The sequence below is a fragment of the Rissa tridactyla genome, chromosome 8 (assembly GCF_028500815.1).
Source record: "Rissa tridactyla isolate bRisTri1 chromosome 8, bRisTri1.patW.cur.20221130, whole genome shotgun sequence".
In the NCBI taxonomy this organism is placed as follows: Eukaryota; Metazoa; Chordata; class Aves; order Charadriiformes; family Laridae; genus Rissa; species Rissa tridactyla.
In genome coordinates this window covers 2,808,956-2,821,359 of record NC_071473.1, presented here as the reverse complement: position 1 = coordinate 2,821,359, position 12,404 = coordinate 2,808,956, and the positions used below count along the sequence as shown (strand labels likewise).

At 48.8% G+C, this 12,404-nt stretch overlaps 1 protein-coding gene across 4 annotated transcripts in view; it reads left to right on the top strand.

The window, feature by feature from the left end:
* The window catches only part of MAD1L1 (mitotic arrest deficient 1 like 1), a 369,255-nt gene that overhangs the window by 327,277 nt on the left and 29,574 nt on the right, over positions 1-12,404 (top strand). The gene's annotated exons all lie outside the window — the stretch shown is intronic.

Sequence of the window (12,404 nt, the reverse complement as noted above, 5' to 3'; positions counted from 1 at the left end):
TAAAAAGTCAATGCACTGCTGAGTTAAATAAACATGAGGCACTACAGTCATATGAGCGTAGTATCCTGTGAGCTAACTGTGCATATATTATTCATCTCCAGTTATTATTCATGACCTTTCCCTCACACCGTCATGGCTCCATCACTTGTGAATTTATAAGTTCATTAATAATGAGTGAAAATTAATAATGTATTTTCATTATATCCATCGGGTATATTTACAGCATTCATAATGCATTCAAATAACTGATTCGAGGTGTAAAAATAAAACCATAGCTCTTCCATGCGCCCTCACCTTTTTGATTTTGAAGAGTTACTATTTTTGTTAATAATCCTTCCTGCTTCCATTGCCTTGTGGCCATGCTGTGTAATAGCCTGCCATCTGCCACCATCATGCTTAAAAAGGCTCAAATCAAGGCAGGAAATATCGTTATTGTGTGAGATTAGGAGAAGATGATCCACAAATTAATCATTATTGAAAGCGACACCAAAATTCTGAGAGCGTGGGAAAGGTGGGAAGTTCAGCCGTTCCCTTCTTTTCTCCCCCACCGGTTGCGTTTGGTGGGTGGTGAGGGACGCGCTGGGGTGGAACGAGGCACATCGGATCCGTGCAGGCTCCGGGAAGTGTTCTGATACTTTTAGGAGCACGGAGATTTACTTGGGCTGTTGCTGTACCTAGGACAAAGACGCCGTAGCAGGCCACACAGTTATGCTTTATTTTAATAGGAAGATGCCTACCTCCTTTCCTTTCTCATCTGCGGCAGCTTAATCCTCTCGGTTTTTAGAACCTGTAAGTTTTTGCAAGCTCTCCTTCCCTGTTTTCATTTTGTTCTCAAGAAGAAAACCCCCAACCCCTTCTGTTTTTCAGAAGACATCTTTCTCCTGGCTCTGTCTAGGAAAATGCTGGGCACGGGCGTGCGGATCGTTAGCTGTAGACACCGGAGTCTAAAAGTTGGAGACACGGCAATAGATAAGCAGTTAACATAACTAATCCTGTTTCGGTTCCGCTTCTTTCCTTTTCAAGTATTATGAGGATTCTTATTTTATTTTGTCAGCAGTACTTTGAGTTGCATTTCTCCGGTTTTATTTCGGTGTTCATAGCCCCGTGGTAACACTCAACCGTAAATAAAATTCCCCTTTTATCTGTTCCCCATTATAAGCATAGGCTGCCTGCTTTTAAACGGCTGCCAGAATATTGAGTGTAGTGAAGGTACCGCCTTCAAAGCACGTACTTGATATTCAGACAGGACTGGAAAGGCTGCCTCTAGCCCCATGGAATTGGAGACACTTAATACAAGAGTCAGTTGGATATCAGTAAGAATGTATATTATTTTCCTCTTCCAACTAATGGGATTTTTAAATAAAGCTAAAGCTGATACGTCTGGCTGAGTCCCTGCCCTTTGTGAGAGTCGCAGCTTCACCAAATGGCAAAGGATTGAACAACGTGAGTTCTGGGTGTCCTGTCTGCTTCCTAGGAACGGCTGCAGAGGGATGTAAAAAGGGAGGCAGGAGAAGAGAGCCACAAGCAAGGGACAGCAAGTGAGCTTTTTTGTATTGGCTTTAATCAAAACATAATGACGTGAGTTAAAGCATAAAGCAAAGGAGGGATTTTGCTTGTGTCAGCCTGGAGGAGGGAGCCATTCATTTCACTCCATCATTTTGAATTGCTTTCTGGAGTGTTTACTCATCCATCTTCTCCAGCCAAACACTTCACTCTGCCTATCACCGGTCTTTCCTTTGGATTTAAATTACGAGTCTGTATTAAATTAAGTATCCCTCTTTGCTTCTTGGTTTTGTGTTTGCTTATTGAACCCATTTTGGACCCCCAGAACAGTTTTGGGCTCCGCTTAAGTGGCCCAAGTTAGCTGGGAGCCTGTGCAGATGCTGTCTTTGGACAACATTGTCAGAACAAGGCAGCCAGTGACGGATGTGATCTGGAGTCAGCCAGTGTGTACAGTGGATAAATGTGCCTGACGCTTTGTGATAGAGCTGGTAATTACATTTCACAGTGAGTGGTATTAATAGTGAAAGGAGGCTCCGGCATGCTGCGTGAGAATTGGTAATAGGAGAGGCTGTAGGGAGAAGAGGGAGTCATTTATTAACCTGACAAATTATGGAAAAATGGACTTTTCCTTTGAATGCAGAGGAGCTCTCCTAGATGCGACGCCTCTTGAGACACCTCAGGGCCTTTGGTGAGCACTGGTGATACCGAAACCTCCTTTCTCCCTTTTTACCCCATCGTGCCACCCCTGACCCTTATGACTTCCATCTCTCTGCTTTTGCTCAAATTCTATGTCACGTGGTTTTATGCTGCGTAGAGATGGTGCTTGGCTAGGGATTCACAGGCTCGGAGATCTAAAGATCAAAAGTTTTTGAAGCTATAGAAGAAAAGGCGGTGAACCTCTGAAAAGAAAGGGAGTCAGCTGATTATCAGGCATGTGGGAGAAACGTCCCACAAAATAGGATTCTCCGTCAATGTGGTCTTGGGGACAGATCTGTGACTCCCATTCTGGGAGACCTGTCAAGAAGCAACAGAAACTTCTGTACTAGGTGATTTCTTACCATTGCATTTTCCATAAAAACTGCATTTGAGGGGGAAAGCCAAGCTCTCCCAAACTTTCCTTTTTATTAAAAGTCTTTTCCTCTGGACCTCTCTGCTCCTCCCCACTCACATCTCTTCCACATTCCAGCCGCTTTCTTGGTTTTCCCAAGGTTTGTCGGCATTTGCTGCGTACCCAACACTGTGTCCCACCTCGGGGCTGTTTCCCTTCCAGCCCAGCAGCAGTGCAGGAGGGATGGTGCCGGTCCAGCTGGTCCATTAGTGCTCAGAAGGGATCTAACATGCCTTCGAGCAAAGGTGTAGCTGTTGACACAGCCGATGCACAAAGGCGGGCTGTGCAGCAATCTCCCGGCGTTCTTAAAAGGAAAAACCTGCCAGCTCCAGGAAGGAGCACAACAAGGAGCCCAACGATGGAAATGAGCCTGAGCTGGAAAGAATTGCCAAGATGTGAAGGTATTAGAAGTGCTCAGAACCAGAATGATTTAATGGTGTGATTACTTCTTAATGCAACACTCACAAGGTTTTTTATTAGATTCCCCCCCACCCCATTCTTTCCTTCTAAATACTGTAGAAACAGGCTAGCTTGAAATAAACACCTGGGGCTGTTATACTATATCACTCAGTTTAATTAACTTTTAAATCATAGAATGTCACCTGGATACCTTTCTAAATTCTATAAGCCTAAGAGACAGCGAGAGCTATAGCTCTGTTCCGTTCCCACCTTTGACAAAATCACCTTCTGGAGGCTACAGGGTTCTGCTCCACCCTTTCCTCCCTACCAGACCTGCTCGCCTTCAGAGAGAACAGGCCGTAACCAAGTGACTGGTAGCTTAAGGGCTGGAAACTATGGTCTCGCTGAGTCGGTGTCGGGTGGTATGCTTGTGACTTCGGGTCAGCGAAGCAGCTCTCTGGTGTCCAGAAGAACTTTATACCGATGGTTTCGTAGGCTCTCTGTCCATACGGCAGGTTTATGCTCTCGGGAGTGAGACGGTCTTGCCCAACGAGTGACAAACAGAGGGGACCGTGCGTTAGGAAGGGAGGAAATGTGTCCCATGGTGGATAAAGCTGCTTGGCAGGGAAGTCTCCAATATGAATTTGTGCTGTTCTCTGCTACAAGTTGCTGTTGTGCTGGTGTTTCTCCTACCCTAAGAAAGCACCAGCTGTGCATTTTCCCTGTGTGGGGACATTCCGAGCAGGTAAATGCCTATGGTAGCATCCATCCACGTGGCATTTTGTAGGCGTTTAGGGCAGAATAACAGGGGAAAGAGCTAAAACATGAGATTGTCTGGTCCCTTCCTCGGCCCCAAGGAGGGAGCAATCCCAATGGTCTGTGTCTCACAGCCGAGCTGTTTGCCCTGAGCTGGCTCCACCCTGCGCACAGGAAGCTGAATCTCAGGAGTCATACGTTTGGTTAGGGCTAATCCTTTAGGATGTTGGTTATTCAAAAAAAAAGAAGAGTGACGTTATTAGTACTGCTGGAGAAGAGGAGCACAGAAGGATTAGGAGGCAAAAGATGAAGGTGCTGGGATTTGCTGAGCATTTCCATGTTCAAAGTGCCCCAAAAGCACTAGGTAGAGGCCAGATCTAACAAAATAGATGCCTTTGCAATATCTAAACAGAGAGCCCAGAGAAAAAACAGAGGAGATGGGAACTAAACCTGGAAATTATTGGCATAGAAGCGATGGCTGAGTGTGGGAGGGGGAAAATTCACTGAAAGGGGCAGAGTTACAGAAGAGGGGACCGAGGACTGCGCCCAGCAAGGATGTGACAAAGCGGGTTCGTGGAGCAAGAAACGGAGAGGTCAGCATTGGGTTAAAGGAGTGTGTGGACATGACAAATGGGAGGAGAGAAGTGGGAAACTTTAAGGGTTAATAGTCCAGATACGAGTATGAAAAGACCTGCTGGTGAGAAATGGAGGGGTTGGGAAAGGCCACTGAAGAGGTCTCGCTTCTGGTAACCTCTGAGGTGGAGATTGAATTGATAGCCATGCAACAATGTCGCCGCATCCGCTTCATCTTTATTTAAACTTCTTCCTTTTGTGTGTGAGCTCTTCCCACAGCCTCAGCAGTGTGAGCGAGCTGGGCTGCTGCCGGCTCTGTACCGTCCTGCTGTGCTTCTGCTCCCTTCTTTGATGGTACCTGTCTCACCGTCTGGGATGCTACCCTCCAACGCGGCTGATTTGCAGAAACCCAAGTGATTCTTAAGCTTTTTTTCTTTTTTTTTTTTTTTTTTTTTCTTCTTCCCTGTGCTCTGCTCTGAACGCTTTAGAAACAAGAAACCTACATAAATGCAAGTTGAACCAAACGATTCCCAAGACCATTAGTGTGTAGTGGCAACGTCATCCCTGCAAGAGCATGTGGGATGGTTGTTACAAGGCCCTTGGCAGCTCAAGTGATGATGAATTTGCAGGATGTCATTAAGCTCCCAGGATTTCTCTCTGCCAGTCAATGTGCAAGTTAAAAAGCTCTACCATTTCTATAAAATAGAGAACGAGGTGGGTTGGGGCATGGCAAATACTTGGAGCGAGCTGCGCTTCAGTGATGCGAGGGCACACAGTTAGCTCTGAGCAAGGGAGGAGCCGTTCAGTTAGGATCCTGTATTTTGATCTCTTTCTTTCGCAGCTTTTCCGACCAAGTTTTCCATCTTTTTCCCTCTGTCTGTGAAATGGGAGTGAGCTGAAGCGGCCGTTTCACATTGCTGCGTTGCCGAGAGTCGTCCGACATTGGTGCTTTGTTTCATCCCGGGGAAGGTCAAACGTGGTGCTGGGGGAGCAGCCGGCGGGAGCTCCTGGAAAGAATCAATAGGGGGAACGTGGGGGATGAAAAAGCAGGACCGAGAGATAGCATCTAACCCATGTTTAATAAGAAGGGGAGAGAGGCGCGAGGGGGGGAAGGTGGTAAGAAAGCCAAGACCTGGCAAGAAACTGCATAGTAATGAGGCGTGGGTGATAGCAAAATGATAAGTCAGCAGAGCTGGACGAGGTGGTAATGTCCAGCTTTTCAATTCCAGGCAGGTACTGCTGCGTTTGCAGCTGTGGCTCCTCAGGAACAGGAGGCGTGCGGCTGTGAATGAGAAACCGAGAGCACGGGGACAGGGAGGGGGGATCTGGGGGCCGGCGTGCCCTCAGTCCCCGGTGCCTGGAGCACAGGAGGTGCGCAGAGAGAGCGGGATGCTCGGACCCAGAGCCAGAGGGACCGTTTGCTCCTCCGGCTCTCTTAGGCTCATGGTCCAGGGGTCCATTGGAGTGGGGGCTGTTGTCCCCCCGGACAGTGTCGTGCCATGTTGTGGTGCAAAGTGAACTGAGAGGAGAACCTGGTGCAATTACCCTTTGTTTGCAAGCACGCGGCTTGGCGATGTTCCAGGTGCTCTGCAGGCTGGTTATGAATGGGGCCGTAATAGACCTGTACGCACAGAGCCACAAATTAATAGCCTCCTGCGAAAGAGCCTCGTTGGATAGGTGCACCTACTGTGAGGCCTCTGGAGCAAGAGGGGGACGGAGAAGTCTGTATATTTTTATTTCAAGTTCAGGAGTCTCCAGCCCCTGAGGCCGTAAGCTGCTGATAAAGGCCTAGTTACGTTCAGGGTTTCCTGTAAATACGAAAATGCTGTTTCACCAGGAGCCGTGTCTCTGCCCTTATGTCTGTCTAATGATGGTCTCTGCATCTCCTGGTTTTCCCGCAGCAACTCTGTAGCCCAGCTGCCCTGAACCCAGGACCCTCTCTCCACATCTCTGTCTCACATCAGCATGGCCTGAGTGGGCTCCCATCAATTCAGACCCTTTGGAGACCCCCCCCGAACTCTTCAGCTGGCAGATGTTTGCAGCTGCAAGGGCAGCCGGGGGGGCTGGGGCAGGAGCGGGAAGGCACGGGCACGCCGGCAGCCTTGGCTTCAGCCCCACGCTTCCCCGGAGCCCGTCCTGGCCATCTCTCTGGTTTTTGCAGACTGCTTCCATGTCCCCACCTCGCCGGTATTTGTTGTGCTTACGCTGTTGTATCACGCTCCGTCCTCCCTGGCCAGCACTCATTAAAAGGTAATATCCAAGAGTTAGCCTTCTGCACCCTCTCCGGGGAGGCTGTTCTCATGTGTTGGCAGGTTTCGATGGTTTATTCCTACCAACCCAGGTACACATAGATACCGAGAAGAATTAACCCCGCTGGCGCCAGCAGGTAGCCATTGAAAAGGCAGGGGATGAAGCCGTCTCTGCGGCTGCTGTTGCCCCAGCTCTGCACAGCAGTGGGACCTGTGTGTGCGTGGTTGCGGCTACCCACATGCTACAGTCGTCCTGATCTGAAGGTAAATACATAGAAATACCTGGTTTGCCAGAGATGGTTGGGAGATGCCTAAACATCCATGGGGATGTAGGAATGAGTGTTGTGTCTGTTGAGCGATACAGTGACTCTCCCCGGTAATCCCCCCCCAGGGACTCACGCTCATATTGGACTGCTGCAGCCACGGCACGCAGATGCCACTTTAAAAAGAAAAGTTGCTCTGCTTAACGTCTTTTGCTTCATCCATCCCTGCAGCCTCCCTCCCCCTAAAATAATTTTGACTATTCAAGTCTCAGAATAGACAAGCTTGCTGCTTCTGACTGATTTAAAATCTTCCCTTTAGTGTCACACAGTCAGGAAACAGACATTCATCCTGTTGGGAAAGGAAGATGCATTGCTTTCCAGTGGCTCCAGAACTTGCATCTAGCCTGGAAAATCCTAAATTCAATGCACTGTAGTTTAGTGACATGTTTATCGATAGAAGCTCTACTTGCCGTTGTTTTTAAAGGTCTCTGGACTTAAGCTAGCAGAGAAAACTTGCCGGGACAAGTGTAGAGGCTCTCTCTATATATGTATTTATATGTATATATATATGTGCAATAAAAAATGTCCAATCTTAAAAGCATTCATAAGCTCAGCTTTGGAATATCCAGTCTCATGCCTCTCATTTCCCTATTTCTTTTTAACTTGATGCCACATTTCGCGTTCAGGACGGGAGGGAGCGCAGCTGGAGGTGGACCGGCTGTGGAAGCGGGTTGCACCACGAGGCAATGCCGCTGTGGGTCACCAAGCCCTTTGCTTCCCCACCCGGTGAATCCTCCCCACCCAGAGCTGAGACGCTGCAGCGCAAAGGGACGGGTCAAGCTGGCACGGCCCTCGTTTTTTGGTATTTTATTATCACGGTCAACACAACTAGATAGTGGACTCAGGCACAAGCGAAATGTTCCATTTTTTAGTCCAAGGTTTTCTGACTGTCTCTTGATGCTGGAAGGCAGAAGGCAGAGTCTCTTGAATTGTCTTTTTTTTTTTTTTTTTTTATTTCAGAACAAGCTGTTTAATATTAACGCTGATTACCCAGTTGCTCACTTCAAGGAGAGCAATAGCAACTTCCAGAGCTTTGGGGACTTAATTTTCTTCTGGATTTATGGGCAGCCACCCAGATCTCTCTAGCATGGTTTCTTTTCTCCATCATCTGTATTTTTCCAGAGAACGCTTTAAAGATGTTCACGTGTAAGCTACTTCACCTTGATCCTTGGCTTTTCCCATCTTTTCTGTTTCTTTATTACATTACGGTGTGATATTTTTAACATTTTTGCAGAAGATCAAGCCAGTCAGGAAACAGTTACTGATAGGCTGGAAAGGCAGACGTATTTGACATACTTGGCTGTGAACCGTCAGCATCTAGGGGGTGATAGTGGATAAGGTAAGGAAGAGTTGCCTGAAGAACATTTAGGGAGAGAAAATGGGAGAAAGCTCTGTTCTTCCAAGGCATTACCTGAGGAGGATCTACAGCAAATTACCCACAGACAGTATTTTACCGGCTCTGAACTATGAGTTTTATTTAAGTTTGAGTCTGCGTGTGGAGCTCGCAGCGCTGAGGTCCCTCCAGCATTTAGTGCAGGCATTCCCCCGGTACTGCGAGCTCCGTGCAAGAATTGAGTCCGCGTTTTGAGCGGGTGTCGTGGTGTCTCATTAAGGCATTAATGCTTAGAGAAGGTGTTAAACCCTGATGGGTTTTCCACAAGCATCCCCCTGGGAAGAGGGAGAAGTGTCACAAAGCGCTATGTCAACAGAGGCCACGTCGCTTGCGCTTCTCACGCTGTACATCATTTCTTACCGCTACGTCCCCGCTCTCCTCCTGATGGGATGAGAAACGTATGAATCAATCACACTGCCTGCTCCGTGCCCTGTAAATTAGGGAAAGATGCAGTTGGTTTGCCTTTTGGTTTTCTGTGGTCTTTAATTGTCGCTCCATTATATCATCTAGTGTCCCTTTCTCCAGCCCCTTTCATATCCATCTTTGAGAGTGATGAGCAGTCGAGTGTGATATGCCCTGAAGGTGACTGTCAAAACACGCTGAATTATGCAGTGGTCCGGTATTCCCTTTCTTCTCTCTCTTTCTCCTTTGAGTATTGCTGGAGGAATAGTTGCAGTTTTCTATTGGGAGGTCAGGATTGCCTTTTAGATTAGGTGGGAGACTTTGGATTTTGCATGATTTAAAATGTAAACCTTGGCTAGTCTTTCTGCGCGTTGAGGCTTTACCTACTGTTGATATAATCCTGAGGCTCTGTGGATCGCTCCGCTCATCCCGCTGTGAGCTCTGGCTTGTTCCCTGCATTGTGTTCCCAAGTTTTATGTTTGGTTTCAAACGACTGACTTAATTAGCCTTTTGATGGTCAGATATTTTTGTAGAATGACATTTTCCCAGGGATTAATCTGACTTTTTCCTGCTTAATTTAAGATCCCTGGAACTAGCGTTGTGCTGGCCTATGCAGTTCCCATCTCTCCCTGTCTATCACTACCGTAAAACCGTGGTTAAGGAAACCTCCTCTTCCTTAAGGCAAAACACGAGGAGATGCATGTAGGCTGTGCTGACGTTACCTTTGATAGCTGTGTTGGAGTTTGGCGGCAGCTCACAGAGCCAGGTGGCTTCATCCAGCTGTCTCCATCCCCAGCGGAGCTCAGCGTATGCCTGAGCACCCCTGTGTGGGAAGCCGTGCTGCGGGCAGGGTGGGAGCACGGGGTTAGAGCCCCTCTGCTGTGAGGACAGGCTGAGAGGGCTGGGGGGGTTCAGCCTGGAGGAGAGAAAGCTCCGGGGAGACCTTATAGCAGCTCTCCAGTATCTGAAGGGGGCCTACAGGAAAGGTGGGGAGGGACACGGGCTCGTAGTGATAGGATGAGGGGTAATGGCTTCAAACCGAAAGAGGGCAGATTTGGGTTAGATACTAGGAAGAAATTTTTCACTGTGAGGGGGATGAGCCCCTGGCCCAGGTTGCCCAGAGAAGCTGTGGCTGCCCCATCCCTGGAGGGGTTCAAGGCCAGGTTGGACGGGGCTTGGAGCAACCTGGGCTGGTGGGAGGTGTCCCTGCCCAGGGCAGGGGGTGCCACTGGGTGGGCCTTAAGGTCCCTTCCCACCCAAACCATTCTGTGACTCCATGATTCTATGACACAGGGAGGAAAGCTGGCAGTGCCGGGGGACCCCAAGCCAACGGTGGTCTCTGCCTGGCCCCAGGCTGGGAACCGGACCAGGGTTGGATGCATCTAGCCAGCCCCTGACGGCAGGGCTGCGCGGCTGGGAGGGGCGTTTAACCAAGGACGTGCCTTATTTAATCGACGGATTTCACAGTCTTAAACCTCAAGTGCAGCCTGGGGGAGAGGGAGTGCCTTTTAGGCTTCTTTAAAGTAATCCAGGATTTTATATAATAATAATAATAATAGTAGTAATACTTATTACTTATCTGGGACCTACACAAAATCATTGATGTTTGCCTTTGCCATCCGCCTAATGTGCATTTTGCTGATGCACAACTTCTGGTTGATACCGTTGCATAAATAAAATAAGCCCTGTTAATTTCAAACTCCTTGAGAAACATATACATGCAAAAATGTAAAGCTTACTCACAGAAAAAGGGCAAAATCAGCAGGAAAAGAGAGAGATTATTTTCAACAGTGTCCTTTTAATTAGAGCGATAATTAATTCTTTTCCCTGACATGCACATACAGATTACTCTTTTAAAATATTCCTGCTTGAAATAAAATGACTTAAAGCCACATACCAGAGGAGCGGATCATAAATAGAAAGGAGAAAGTGTGGGGCTGTGTGTATTTTGAGCACTCCCTTTGAATCCACAGCGGTGACGGGAAAGCACGCCATAAAATCGAACTGCGAGGTGAAGAAAATACTCCTCGAGACCTGAGTGCTGAGAACGAGCAGAGGCTCCACGCAGGCACAGGGGGGCTAGTGAAGTGGAAAATGGAGTTAATACATTTTGCACGTACACAAATTACATCAACTCTACTCTTTTCCTGCTGTTGGGCTGGATGCATTGTATTTCCGTAACTTTTCCTGGCATTGTGGACTTTGAAGGTTGCTCAGGGAGGGATCTTGTTTGGAAAATGGATGTGGAAGCAAGAGGTCGCTGTAGAAAGGGTGGGAGGAAGCCAGCAGCGGGCTCAGGGCAGCGGAGGAGGTGGCAGAATGGCCCGTGAGAGGGCAGGCCCCGGAGCCAGGTTGGACGTGGGGTAGCCCGGCGGGGACCAGCTCTCCTCAGCTCTGGGGGTGGGTGGACACAAGCCCGTTCCTTTTGGTGGGGGCTGGCTGGCTGGCGAACCGAGACGGGCGATCTGGGGGGGAAACAGTCTTGATGTGAAGGTCTGCGCTTCGGTTGTGGTGGTGGAGAAAGGGCAGGAAAGGGTGGAGAAAGAAGAGGGCAAGACATCAAGGGTTGGCAGAGAGGCTGAAGGTGAGGAGAGGGGGGGAAAGAGATTTGGTTCTGGAGGAATCCCAGCATCCATCACTCTTACCGTTTTTTATTAAATTATCACACAAGCGCCTTTATGACTCCCTCAGCCGCGCTGGAGGAAGCCCCTGGGTCTCGCTGCATGCCAGGCCCCAGCTTGCAGCCGTTTATTCCCAACGGATGTTGCCGCGAGCCTGCACCGGCACCTGCAGCTCTGTCACTCGGCGCTGAGGAAAGCCGGTGAAATGCCTTCGGCACAGCAGGGAACCATCTCACTGCTTCCCTGTAATTACACTTGTGAAAATGCCTCCGTGGAGAAGACAAGCCTGGAGGACCTGCTGCTGGGTGGGAGATTTCTCCTGAGGGCTGATCCCGCGCGCGGGTAGTGCCAGCCCTGCTTGGAGAGTCGCGTCGTTGAGTTGCGCTGCCCAGCCGGGGCTTGATTTCTTATGGCAGTGATTAAGACTACTCATTTAGGGACATAAAAGGAGCTGGCTCTCTAATTGCACATACAGATGTTCCCAGACATAAAACAAAATGATGCAGCGAGGCTGTAGCGTCCCGCTCGCCGTTCTGTACAGAGAGGCCAGTGCCAAAAGGAGGAATTAAAAGGACAGAAGGAAAAATAAACCTAATACACCCGTAAAGGAGATGATACTGGAATGGGCATGAAAGGAGAGGTGGAGAGAAAACACGGGTGTGGGAGGATGGAGTTCGTACTGTCCACGCTTGGTTCTTTTGCTGCACTCAGGGCAGGCTCTGGGCCACAGCGCCACAGCCAGCAATGCAGCCATGAAGACCTCACCATCCCAATCTCCAGCGGTGCTAATTAAGAGAAAAGAGTTTCCTCCTTTCCCTTTTTGACAAAAGGATTTCCACGCATCACTTTATTCCGTTACTTTCCTCCAGAGATCAGCAAGCCAGGGAAATACTGTTTCCTTCTTCATTGCTGCTAATTAAGCTAGGCCTGAAGCACCTTGGTGACCCTCAGGTGCATCTCAATTTGCAGAGAGCTTTGCAGCCCTGAGATGAGCTGCAGGGGTGGAGACGCGTTTCCCCGTGAGCCCCAGAGGTCCACAAAACCCTTGATTAGGGGAGAGAAGTCTGGTTCATCCAA